Source organism: Mus musculus, chromosome 2 (assembly GCF_000001635.26).
Source record: "Mus musculus strain C57BL/6J chromosome 2, GRCm38.p6 C57BL/6J".
NCBI classification, from domain to species: Eukaryota; Metazoa; Chordata; class Mammalia; order Rodentia; family Muridae; genus Mus; species Mus musculus.
The window spans coordinates 146,779,375-146,791,766 of record NC_000068.7 but is presented as its reverse complement, the minus strand read 5'-3'; positions in this window follow the sequence as shown (position 1 = coordinate 146,791,766).

The following is a 12,392-nucleotide window of genomic DNA, read 5'->3' as shown; positions in this document are numbered from 1 at the left end:
AACATAACAATATCTTTGTATCCTTCAGAAGGAAGATATTTCAAAGACAGATGCAATAATCATCAGTTACAGGTTGGAAAGTTGACTCAGCCATTAAAAGCACTTAAGGACCCAGGTTCTGTTCTCAGCATCCACATGGCTGCTCACACTGGCTTGTAACACCCATTCTAAGGGATCTAATGCTTTCTTCCGGACTCTGCAGGCACTAGACATACACATTATATACTTACATACATTATGGCAAAACATTCATTCCTACATATAAAATACAAATAAAACTTTAACAATAGTAATTGTGTGTTGGATAGTTTTCTGTCAACTTGATACAAGCTAGAGTTATCTGAGTGGAATAGAGAAAAGGGCTTCCATAAGATGTAGCTGTAAGGCATTTTCTTAATTAGTGACTGATGGGGGAGGGTTCAGCCAATCTTGGGTGGTGCCATCCCCCCGCTGGTAGGCCAAGGTTCTATACAAAGCAGGCTGAGCAAGCCATGGAGAGCAAGCCAATAAAGCAGCCCCCTCCATGGCCTCTGCATCAGCTCCTGCCTCCAGGATCCTGCCCTGTTCAAGTTGCTGACCTGTAACCCAAACTATAATGGTTCTGTAGCTGCCTCTTCCAGGCAGTGGCAACCAAACCCCCCATTTGGAAACTTCTGAGCTATAAAAACCTTATCTTTTCCATGTCCAGAACTGTCCTCTCGCACCCTGCCTTAGGCAGAGGCAGCCCATATACACAAATAAAGAAGCTTGCTTTAGTTACTTGGCCATGATGACTTGGGTAGATAGCCTTTCTCCTCACATTTTGGGAAGCTCTGATAGCTATGGGCAGGTTCGTAAAGGTGACTGGGCATCAAAAGCACTTAAAGCCAGAGGCTCGAATCAAAAGGACAATGGGTTAAAGCTCTGGAACTTTCAAAAGAAAAGTGGGTTTTAAACCAAATCTATTCTTCTTTTTTTTTTTTTTTTGGTTTTTTTTTTTTTTTTTTTTTTTTTTTGGTTTTTTGAGACAGGGTTTCTCTGTATAGCCCTGGCTGTCCTGGAACTCACTCTGTAGACCAGGCTGGCCTTGAACTCAGAAATCTGCCTGCCTCTGCCACCCCCCCCCCACCCCCCGCAAGTGCTGGGATTAAAGGCGTGCACCACCACTCCTGGCTCCTAAATCTATTCTTAACAGTGAAAATATCAATCAGTGAAGCTGTATCAGTAAGGGAAAATTGTTAGTGTGTGTGTGTGTGTGTGTGTCCATGAGTTGAGGTCAGAGGCTTAACCACTTTGATTTTTTTCATTGTTAAAAACTCACAAATAGCCAGGCAGTGGTGGCGCATGCCTTTAATCCCAGCACTTGGGAGGCAGAGGCAGGCGGATTTCTGAGTTTGAGGCCAGCCTGGTTTACAAAGTGAGTTCCAGGACAGCCAGGGCTATACAAAGCAGGCTATACATATATAGAGGAAGTTTCTCTCTCAGGGGTAGCCTCTAACTCATGATCTTCCTGCCTCTGCCTTCCGACTGGGAAGATGGCAGACCTGCACCGTTGTAAATTTGGCACTCTGCCAGTGTGCCTGTTGTGACTCAGCTGCAACAGCTTACATCACCCAGGACTCCCTAGGTCCACTGTGGCTATAAATTGTGTATTTTCCTAGGCTATATGTGCCCTCTTTAAAAGGTGTCTTCCTGTCTTGTTCGTTCTCCCAGTCTTTCTGTCTGCCTGTCTCTGTCTCCTTTTGTCTCTCTTTCTCTCACGTCCCACTTTTCAGGCTCCCTATCTCCCCAATAACTCTCTTGGGTTGGCTCTGTTGTATGGTGGATCTCTTAGCAGCACACCTTGGTCCCAGACCCGCCAAAGGTATCTCCTGCTGTTTTATTCTAAAGAAGCCTGATTCACCCAAAAACCTGTATGAAAGGAGTGATAGCTTTTTTTTCTTTTTTAAAAAAGATTTTATTTAGTTATTTTATGTATATGAGTAGACTGTAGCTATCTTCAGATAGACCAGAAGAAGGCATCAGATCCCATTACAGATGGTTGTGAGCTACCATGTGGTTGCTGGGAATTGAACTCAGGACCTCTGGAAGAGCAGTCAGTGCTCTTAACCACTGAGCCATCTCTCCAGCCTGAGATAGTTTTCAAAATCTAGATACACACAAACCTGTCAACTCTTCCTTCAAATGCTGTTCTGGTACCTTTGCTTTATATCTTTCTGATTTTTAGCTACTAAAATAATTTTTTAACTCATTCTTTAAAAAAAAATCTATGTACAATCTGCATTATCTCAGCAACCACTTGTATCCGTGATTAATGACCTCAAGGAGCAGGAGCCCTGCCCCTGTCTCTAGCAAAGTTCTGTCATTAGTGTTCGGTACAGTGTCTAACAGAGCAGTCATGTGGATCTTTGTTGAATGACTGAATCAGAGTGAATGAACTGAATTGTAAAGGCTGACAGCTAATGAACTTGGAAGTCTGTCTAAGATTATGTAATAACTTTTGAAAGACCCACAACGTGAGGACTCCCCCACGTTCTGACTCAGGAGAGGCGACACCCCAAAATCACGCACAAGAAACGGTCTTGCTGCAAACTGCAAGAGGATTTTTATTCAAGAGTGCTCTTGGGCCCACGGTCATACACCACGCAGGGGTAGAGGACCGTGGCGCCCCGAGTAGCTGGGTCAGGGGGTATTTAAAGGAAGAAAACACAACTCAAGGAGGTGGGAAGGGCGTTGTTGGAAAATACCAAAAATACCAGTTAAGAGTCACAAGGAAGTGCAAAGTCACAAGAGTCATGAGGAATACCTGGTAATTGTGAGGGTTATTTCTCAAGACAGTTTCTACGAGCCCCTAACAATAGCACATTCTTTGAATTAACACTCTTTGAACCCAGGAAGCGGGTGGGTGGAGGAAAGTCGCTATCTGTTTTATGACCAGCACACCTCGGAGCACTGAGCCACAAAGGCCACACTCCCAAGCCTGGGCCCAAAGGCCTAGAATTTTGTTTTTACGTTTTACTTTTTCATTCCCCACTTCTACTTGTTAGTAGTTCTAATCTTTCACTTTCTATGTCTGTCTGTCTGTCTGTCTGTCTGTCTGTCTGTCTGTCTGTCTGTCTATCTATGTGTGTGCATTTTGCTGTGTCTCATATAAACATCCTTTTAAACCTCTTCCCAGGCTAAACATAACTTTCCTGCCCTTGGAAAATGACAATATCCTTTATAGTTGGCTATTTCACTTAATATTCATTTCCCTTCACAACTTTGCAATTTCTAAGCAGGTAACTGAAACACCAGTTGAAGGCCGGCCTTTTCCACCTGTGAGTCCTGCAGGATGTGATTCAGCTTGTTGCATCATTTCTCCCAGAGTGGATGCCACTGATGGAGACTCAAGAAGTTGTCTGCCTAGTAAAGGGCTTCTTTCAAAATGAGCTGTAACCCCGAGGGTTGCACTGTGGAACACACACTGTCTTGTTTCTTAAATTCTCCTTGTCTTCTGGAAGAAATCCTGCACGCAGCATTCAGTGGAATCAGAGTGGGCTCCTTCGCCCCTCCCCCCCAGCCTCAGCACCTGTTTGTTTAGAATTACCATGGACCCCTGGGGAGCCTTTTTCCTCTGCTGCCTTAGACTGATACAGTTGGCCCTCTGTATCCACCAACACCAAAAAAAAAAAAAAGATTCTAAAAATGTCTGTACTGAACACATGCAGACTTTATTCTTGTTATTATGCCTTAACAATACAGTACAACAGCTATCTGAATGGCATTCCTACAGTACTGGGAACTACAAGTAACCTCCAGATGACTTAGCACACACTGGAGGATGTTCATAAGGTCTGTGCAAAGACTGTACTGTTTCTACTATTTTATTCGAAGGATTAAGCATGTATGAATTTAGGTATCCAAGGGAGTCCTGGAGCTGATCCTCGGACAGATATTAGAAGACTACATCACACAGACACTATAGCTAAGTCTAAACCGAACAAACTGACTACGGCTACAAGCAAGACCTTTGGGATGTAAGGTCTTCAAGGATGAAGGAATGTCTGCCTAACAGGGAAAGAATGTGTTAAAGTCTGTCTGCCTGGATTAAGGGTCTCCTGGCCTGTGAGGTCTGCCAGGAAAATTCTTTCCTTTGTCTCAGCATGCCCCCAGCTGGCAGACGGAGCTTACAATTTGTTTTCAAATATCTTGGCGGGGCTGCAGGATCTCGTATTTAAAAGGAAAAGGGGTACACGAAGATTTCCCCTGCCTGCAGCACTCTGTGCAAATAATAATCGTCTGGGGGGTGATCTTGGAGCTGTTGCAACACGTGAGGATTAACTATTGAAATAAAATTCCTTCTGTTTGAGAACAAGCAATTCATTCAGGCCGGGTCTTTCTGCTGCAGGCTGAGGTCTTTTGCATTTTTTGCATCAGTGTTTTCCCACTCTCTCTATCCATCCCCCTCCCTCCAAGGAGACAGAGTGGGGGTGAGGGCGGATAGAAATCACTGTCAGGGTACCACTGGCTCCTTTACTGTATTAGGAATGGACCTATCACGAGTGGGAAAACTCTTCATTCTGAGTTTAAGGAATGTGGCAGATGCTGCCAGGGTTCTGCCCATGCTCCCTAACTCACAGTCCCCTTGCTTTGTACACTTGCTTCTCTCTGTTTGAGGTTATCAGTACTCAAAGGGGGCAGAGCACACATGCCATGGAATTAAAACCCTAGAAATGGCCATCAATACTAAGATCCTTGCTTCTCAGAGAGGTAGTTCTTTACAAGCTCTCAGAGGATTACCAGGGATGGAGTTACAGGGGCCTATGGCAATAACCCATTCACTGTTGCAATCTGGTTCCCTCTTGACTGGTTTTCATCACTTATGGTCTTCCTGGACTAGCTCCCCAGCAGGTCATCTAAACCCAAACCCTCATTTTGGGCTCTATCCTGAGGAAACATATACAAACTCAGGCAGCCTGTCCCATGGTAGGAGATTCCCAAAGGCAGGCCAGAGAGGAGTAGAAAGGATGTAGGTTTGTTGGTAGATTGCTTGCCTAGCATGCATGGAGACCTGGGCTCACTCTCCAGTACCACATGGACCAAGTGGGATGCAATCCTGACACTCAAGAGGTGGAGACAGAGAAGAAGATCAGAGGCTCAAGGTCATACTTGGCTACTTAGTCAATTCAAGGCTAATCTTGGATACCAGAGACCCTATCTCTAAAACAAAACAAAACAAAACAAAACAAAACAAAACAAAACAAAACAAAACAAAAATCAAGCCTGTCTTCTTTGCATCCACCCCAATATTTGGGGATGTCTACAACTTCTTTTCCCATTTAAAAGTCAGTTCTGGTCCTTGGTTGACAGCCAGGATGGTCCCAGCAGGATAATTTCTGAAGTGCTTTTGGGAACATACTGAAGTAGTCCACTTGGGAGAGTAACTGGTGGAAGCTGAATGACAGTCCTGTCTGGGTCTGCCTTTATCCACCAAACTCTGAGTGTAGAGCTGGGTCATCAGAAGAGAAGCTCTTTGTTGACTGGTCCATGTTGGCTTACAGCTGTTGGCTCTGCCCAACTGCTACCTAACAACAGCTTACCTCACAGCCTGCCAGGTTCTCCCTCTCTGTTCTTCTCTCTTCCCTCCTTCTCTGCTCTCATAGCTCTGTTTCCCAGCTTCTCAGGGTTCCGTTCCCTTCCCCTCATAGTAAATCTGCTTTATACTAGGCCTGTCTCATGGCGTGATTCCTCAGGGGAGCACCTTGGCATGGGCTTGCCAAGGTCCTCCTGCTGCTGCATTATACCGCATTATAAAACATGACAGTCCACTCACCACTAGTCGTGGCTAATCATTGCATCGCAGTGACAAGGTTCTGATTTGCTCAAAGATTATTTAGGTCTAGCATCCTTGGCAAATGGAGGATCCCTAATTACACTGTCACCTTCTAATGGAAGATGCTGTTGACTTCTCAGGGTGAGCTCCTAAGGCAACTTGAATCCTTTTCCCAGGACTTTGCATTCCAGAGATCATATTCTACTGGTTGGTTTCTTACTGCTATAATACAATGCTGGACGCAGGCTACTTTATAAAGGATAGAGGCTCACAGTTTGGAAAGTGCAAAGTCTAGAGACTTCTGGTGATTACTTTCTTGTTGACAGGGTCCTGAGGCAGCAAAAACCATCCTGTGGAAAGAGACAGAGAGTCCATGTGTGGATGTGTGCCTCTGCTGGTACACTCAAACAACATTATCGGAAGATAGATAGATAGATAGATAGATAGATAGATAGATAGATAGATAGATAGATGCACTGTAGTACAAGCATGTATAATTTTGGTTGCATTGGTTTTTATAAGCTATATTCATGTTATTAAAACAGCACATGCAAACTCTTATGTAATCTCCACTAAAATTAATTACATGAAACCCAGAAATTCTAGTTCAGACTTAGAGAAATAAAAGGGTGTATCTATAATAAGACATGTTATCACTCATACTTTGATTTCAAAATGTAGCACAAAGCAACAGTCATTGAAATAGCATAGCCTGACACAGGATAGACACATAGGCCAGTGGAGCAGAAATGAGAGTACCCCTCTCATACCTATGGTCTAAATGTTCACTCCACGTCTCTGGTTGAAACAATATTGTCAATGTGATAGTATCAAGAGGTAGGGTGGTTGGGAGGTGATTGAGTCCTGAAGGTGGTACCCTAGTAAATAAGATTATTAAGTTCCCACACCCTTTTTAAAGAATTCTTCAGTACTACTAATGCTACGCAAACAGTTGTTCTTGTCTGGAGTCTAAACAAGACTCCAGCCAGGTCCTATAAAATGCCTCTAAGGTGTGAATTGCATCATGGAATTGATCTCCTTTGAGGCATTTGTGAGTCTTATAACACATGTGATGTGCTCATGGCTGGGTTCATATAGCCTAGTGCCCATGGACAGGCTCACAATCTCCTGGGAGGGTAGTGTTCCTGTTGGCTGAAGGCAATTCTCTAGAGAAGGTGGTGGCTGGGAGCTGTTGGCATCATCACTCCCAGCAGCTGGGAGACCGGACATGATGTTATTTGGGGGACCTGGGCTGTGCAGGATCATGCATAGAACTTAGTGACCTTTCTAAGAGCCTTAATGCACCTTTTTTCTAGTATAAATGGATTATCAGTTTTTGACTTAAAACCTTTGATGTTTTCTCAGTCTTGCCCATCCTATTTCCAAATACTTAGATGGAGATATGTTAGAGTAACTTTCAACTAAGTGGCAGCAAAATCGGCACATAAGGTGTAATGAATACATCATGAAATATTTCAGAATAACTAATAGACATTAGTGAGCAACAGCCTTTCAGAGATCCATAAAAAACTAATTTCCAAAGTCATCTGAAGTTACAGGGGACTCTCTTATGTGCAGATATAACCTCAAATCAATACCTATCTCTTGTTCTCTGTCCTGGGATATCCTTGTCATTGTAGGGTGGAGCATCCATGGCTAGCTAAAGTGGGTATTCACTAAGATGGTGGCAATTTGTTTCACTTCCCAGTCCCAGGAGGTTACTGCACCTGCATCCCTTCCAGTCAGGATGCCATCGATGCCTTAAAGTCTTCTTTGGCTCTGCCACTCTTGGTTAATTATCGCTACAGTTGCTCCAGGGTCTCTTCAGAAGCTCACAGGGATTTTCCAGCTCAGTTTCTTGAGTTCTTCTGGAAACCCTGGGAGCAGTGACAGGAGTCTCTTCTTTGCTTTTCCACCTCTGAGTACCACTGGGGTTATTGTTGCCTTCCTGTGAGCAGCCTGAGAGGTAAGCTCTCCCTCCGTGTCTTTCCTGTGCTGCTCATCAGAACTGGCTTGCACTGGTTTGAAGAAGAGCATAGAGCAGTCTGTTCTTGGTTCATCTACCTGAGGAAACAGCCATTGGGAGAAGTGATTGTCAACCTCCCTGATCGCACTTCTCTTAGCCTTTGGTGATACAATATGCAACTATAGTGCCAACCTCACTGGTTGCTATGGAGTTTCAGGGAGTGGAGATAAGAAGACATCTGGAACAGTGCCTGGCTCATGGGGGGGGTGGGGCTTCAGGAATGCCTATGAGAGCATCACTTCTCAAGTTTTATGGTTAAATGGACTCTATGAAAAGGTTTAAAATGGCAGAGTACTTGCCTAGCAGATGTGAGGACCCATGTTCCATCTCTAGGACTTAAAAAGAAAAGAGAAGAAGAGCTGGAGAGTTGGATCAATGGCTAAGAGTACTTGTTGCTCTTGCAGAGAACCTGGGTTCCATCCTTAGCACCTACATAGTGGCTTACAACCATTTGTAATCCCCGTCTTAGGGGATCTGCTGAGCTCTTCTAACTTCTACAGGCACCAGGAACCCATGTGGTTCACATATATACATGTAGACAAAACAGTCAAACACATAAAATAATAAACACATCTTTAAAAATTCAAAAAGTAAAAGAAAAGAATGCCTTATAGTCCTGTACTGGCTAGTTTTGTGTCAACTTGACACAGGCTGGAGTTATCACAGAGAAAGGAGCTTCAGTTGGGGAAATGCCTCCACGAGATCCAGCTGCAAGGCATTTTCTCAATTAGTGATCAAGGGGAGAGGTCCCCTTGTGGGTGGTGCCATCTCTGGGCTGATAGTCTTAGTTTTATAAGAAAGCAGGCTGAGCAAGCCAGGGGAAGCAAGCCAGTAAAGAACATCCCTCCATGGCCTCTGCACCAGCTTCTGCTTCCTGACCTGCTTGAGTTCCAGTCCTGACAGCCTTTGGTGATCAACAGCAATGTGAAAAGTGTAAGCCCTATAAACCCTTTCCTCCCCAACTTGCTTCTTAGTCATGATGTTTGTGTAGGAATAGAAACCCTGACTAAGAGAAGTCCTAAATTTATATTAAACATATTTGGCTCAACAAGGAAAGCCTTAGAGAATACTCAAGAAGTAGACCATACAACTTGGAAACTGAAGGCAGGCAGAATGCAGCCTAGCTTAATTCAAGCATTACAGGATTCAGAGCTGCATAGACCTGCTTTGGAGTACTTGCTCATTCTCCTGAAACTCAATCTAGCTGATAACACAAGAAAGCAATGTATCTACCATAAGGACACTAGGTGAGAAAGTATAGCCTAAGGGCATAGTAAGATCTAGAACTAGACAACATGGTATGTAGTCTTGGTTTGTATCACCTCTTCATTGAGTAACTGAAAGTTTAATCTCTCTGTGGTCTCAATTTCCTTCAGTTGTCCAACTGATAATGGTAACTTTTATTTTTTTATTAGATTGAACATGCACATTTACATCTGTTTGTTTTTTTTCTAGTATTGAGGACTGAACCTAGGGCTCAGGCACATTAGAACTGCTGAACAATGACCTCAATAATATAACATCTAGGGCCAAAACATAAAAAGCATTTATATTTGAATTTTTATTATATAATTATATTATTTTTTAACAATGTAACCATGGGCTTTTTCATCCAAACTTCAGTCCCTAAAATAAAGACGCTGAGACTTAATTATATATGGACAAATGCTTAGGTCATAAGCTTGGGCTTGTTCCCTGACTATCTCGTAACTTAACTAACCCATTTATTGCATTCTATGAGTACCACATGGCTGGTTACCTCTCCTCAGTTTCATGAATCTGTCCCCTCAGAGTTAAGGTCGAATCTCTTCCTGTGCCTGATTCCATCCCAAAGTTCCTTTTTCTCTATAGGAATGCCCACCTTCTATTTCCTGCTTCAGCTCATTGGCTAATCAGCTTTTCATTGATAGGTGATGCTTCCATACAGAACACAAGAGATTCTCCCTATACATAATGTTAAAAAATATTAGCTATTGTGATGATTAATCACAATTACCAACTTGACTGGGCTTGGCATCACTGTGAAAATATACCTCTAGAGTGTGTCTAGTGCAGGTGTTTTCAGAACGGTCTGACTGAGGAGGGAAGGCCTACCTTGAATGGTACTGCCCATAGGCTAGGTACTCAGATGAAATGCAAAGGAGAAATGAACAGAGTGCCTACATGCTTCTCTCTTTGCTTCCTGGGAACACAATGTGACCAGCTGCCTCGGCTTTCACCATCATGCCTCTTCACTGTGACAAACTATATGCCTCCTAAACTATGAGCCAGAATAAAGCCCTCTCTCTCCCTCCCTCCCTCCTTCCTTCCCTCCCTCCCTCCCTCCCTCCCTTAAGTTGCTTCTGTTGCTGCAACGAGAAAACTAACACAGTAGTATCAACTAGGATGATAAAAACACAAGTCATGAAAGTGATATAAAGCAATTTTAGGTGTGTTTAATTTAGTATAATGTATAATATTAGTTTTCTTATATTTTACTCCAAATCTGAAATAATGTAAGTCCCTGAAATAATGTTTAAGTTAGAACATTAACAGTGTCATTTCAAATCTGACTGGTTGAGTGAACTGTGTTCTGTCACCATATGGCTAGCAATCAGAAGTGCTTACCTCCTTCCCTGAGATGATGTTGAATTATGGAGGCTTTGCATTCTGACGTTTCTTTCAGAACAATACCTTTTGCATAAACTGCCACCAGCTTGTATTCAAAAAGCCGATGTCTGACATAGAGAGGAAAGCTTCGTGAACGTCAATTACCATGAACACATCGGCTTCAGTAATATACCAAGCAAATAACTTCAGTCCCCATAAACTTAGTTGAGTCCCTTTCCACCAACTGCAGAGAACCCATTGGAGAAGAAAGGCAGACGACAGGACAAGCTTGATGTTAGCACCCAGCCTGATGTTAGCACCCCTGTGGGGATCTATTCTTACTAGCCGCCCACTGGAGTCACTGGGCACCAGTTCCACCTTGCCATATGCACAGCCTGCCTCTTTGACCATGTCCTGAGAGCTGTGACATTGGTGTGCCTTTTCTTTATCATATGCTATATTGTCCAATAGAACTCCAGATTGTTGGAACTGTGGTCTAGACACTAATAGTGGGTCACTTGGGATGGGCCTTAAAGGTTATAGTTGCTTGTGGTGCTGGCCTGAGATCTCTGCTTCTTCATCAGATGACATGTATCTCTGCCTCACACGCCCACTGCCACGATTCCCCATCATGTCTTCTCCATCATGATGGACTTAAAACTAAGCAAGACAAAATAAATTGCTCATCTCTTGTTGCCACTATAGGTATTTCATTACCTATAGTGATGAGAAAAGTCACTAAATTTCCAAGTAATGGGCAAGAATTGGAATATATATAAGTGTATGTTATGTATATGAATATATTTTCCCATTTTTCATTAATAAAGGACATGCCTGGTCTGCTCTTCCCTGGCCATGCAGACCAAGATGGAGAAGCCTTAGGAAGAGAGTAACAATGACTTTTGTAAGAAGTTGACAATTAGTCAACGATAAATACCAGGGGGAGGAATAACATTCATGATATGAACTCAGAACACTCACAGCACTCCCATTAAGGAAGAGAATGTATTCAAAGAAAGAATATATACACAAGTTTTTTTGGATGTAGTATTATGGTTGTATATTGCTATGCAACATAATGCCCAAACTTATTGGCTTAATCTCTAGGTACCATTTTACTACTGTTCATTGTTTCTGTGGGTTGAGAATCCAGGAATGCACCTTTCATGGAACTTACATGTAAATGGATGGATGGCTCATTTACATATAGTGAGGAATCTCTTTCTCTTTCTATGTGCTCTGCACAGGATTTCTGTGTGTCTTTGGATATGGTGTCCTCTGTCCATCATGTTTCTATAATGGCAGCTAAAAGTCTGTAACAGCAGGCATTCCAGTCCCCAAAGAAAAAGCTACGTTACTTTTTATGACCTTGCCCTGAAGTCATTTCTGCTGAACTCTGTTGAGTATGAGCGAATCTCAAGACAGTACAAGTTTAAAGGTAAGTGAATTGGAGTTCAGTTGTTGACAGAAGAATATCAGGGTTTAGAAGATAACAGTGAAGTGGCCATGGTCAGAAAATACAACCTGTGCCCTCCACACTCATGCTTGTGTGTGTGTGTGTGTGTGTGTGTATGAATTAGTAAATTCATTTATCTTCTAATACTATGAAAGTATCTACAGAAAAGTAAATGAGCACAATCAGTACAAAGAACTTGACTGATAAGATATATGCAAGCTGTAGCTGGTGAGATGGCTCAGAGGAGGAAAGAGCTTGTTGCCAAGCCCAAAGACTCAAGTTCAACACCTAGACCCCAGGTGATGGAAGGAGAGGACTCCCATAAGTTTTTGACCTCTACATCAGTTACTTGGCACATAAACACACAGAGACAGACAGACAGATAGACAGACAGACAGATAGACAGAGAGACGCACACATATCTGCATACACGTACACACACCCACACACTGTACTAGTTCAGTAACTGTCTGAGGTTGTCTACCTCCAGCCACTGCCAGTGAACCTCCTGTATTTTCCAGCCAGCT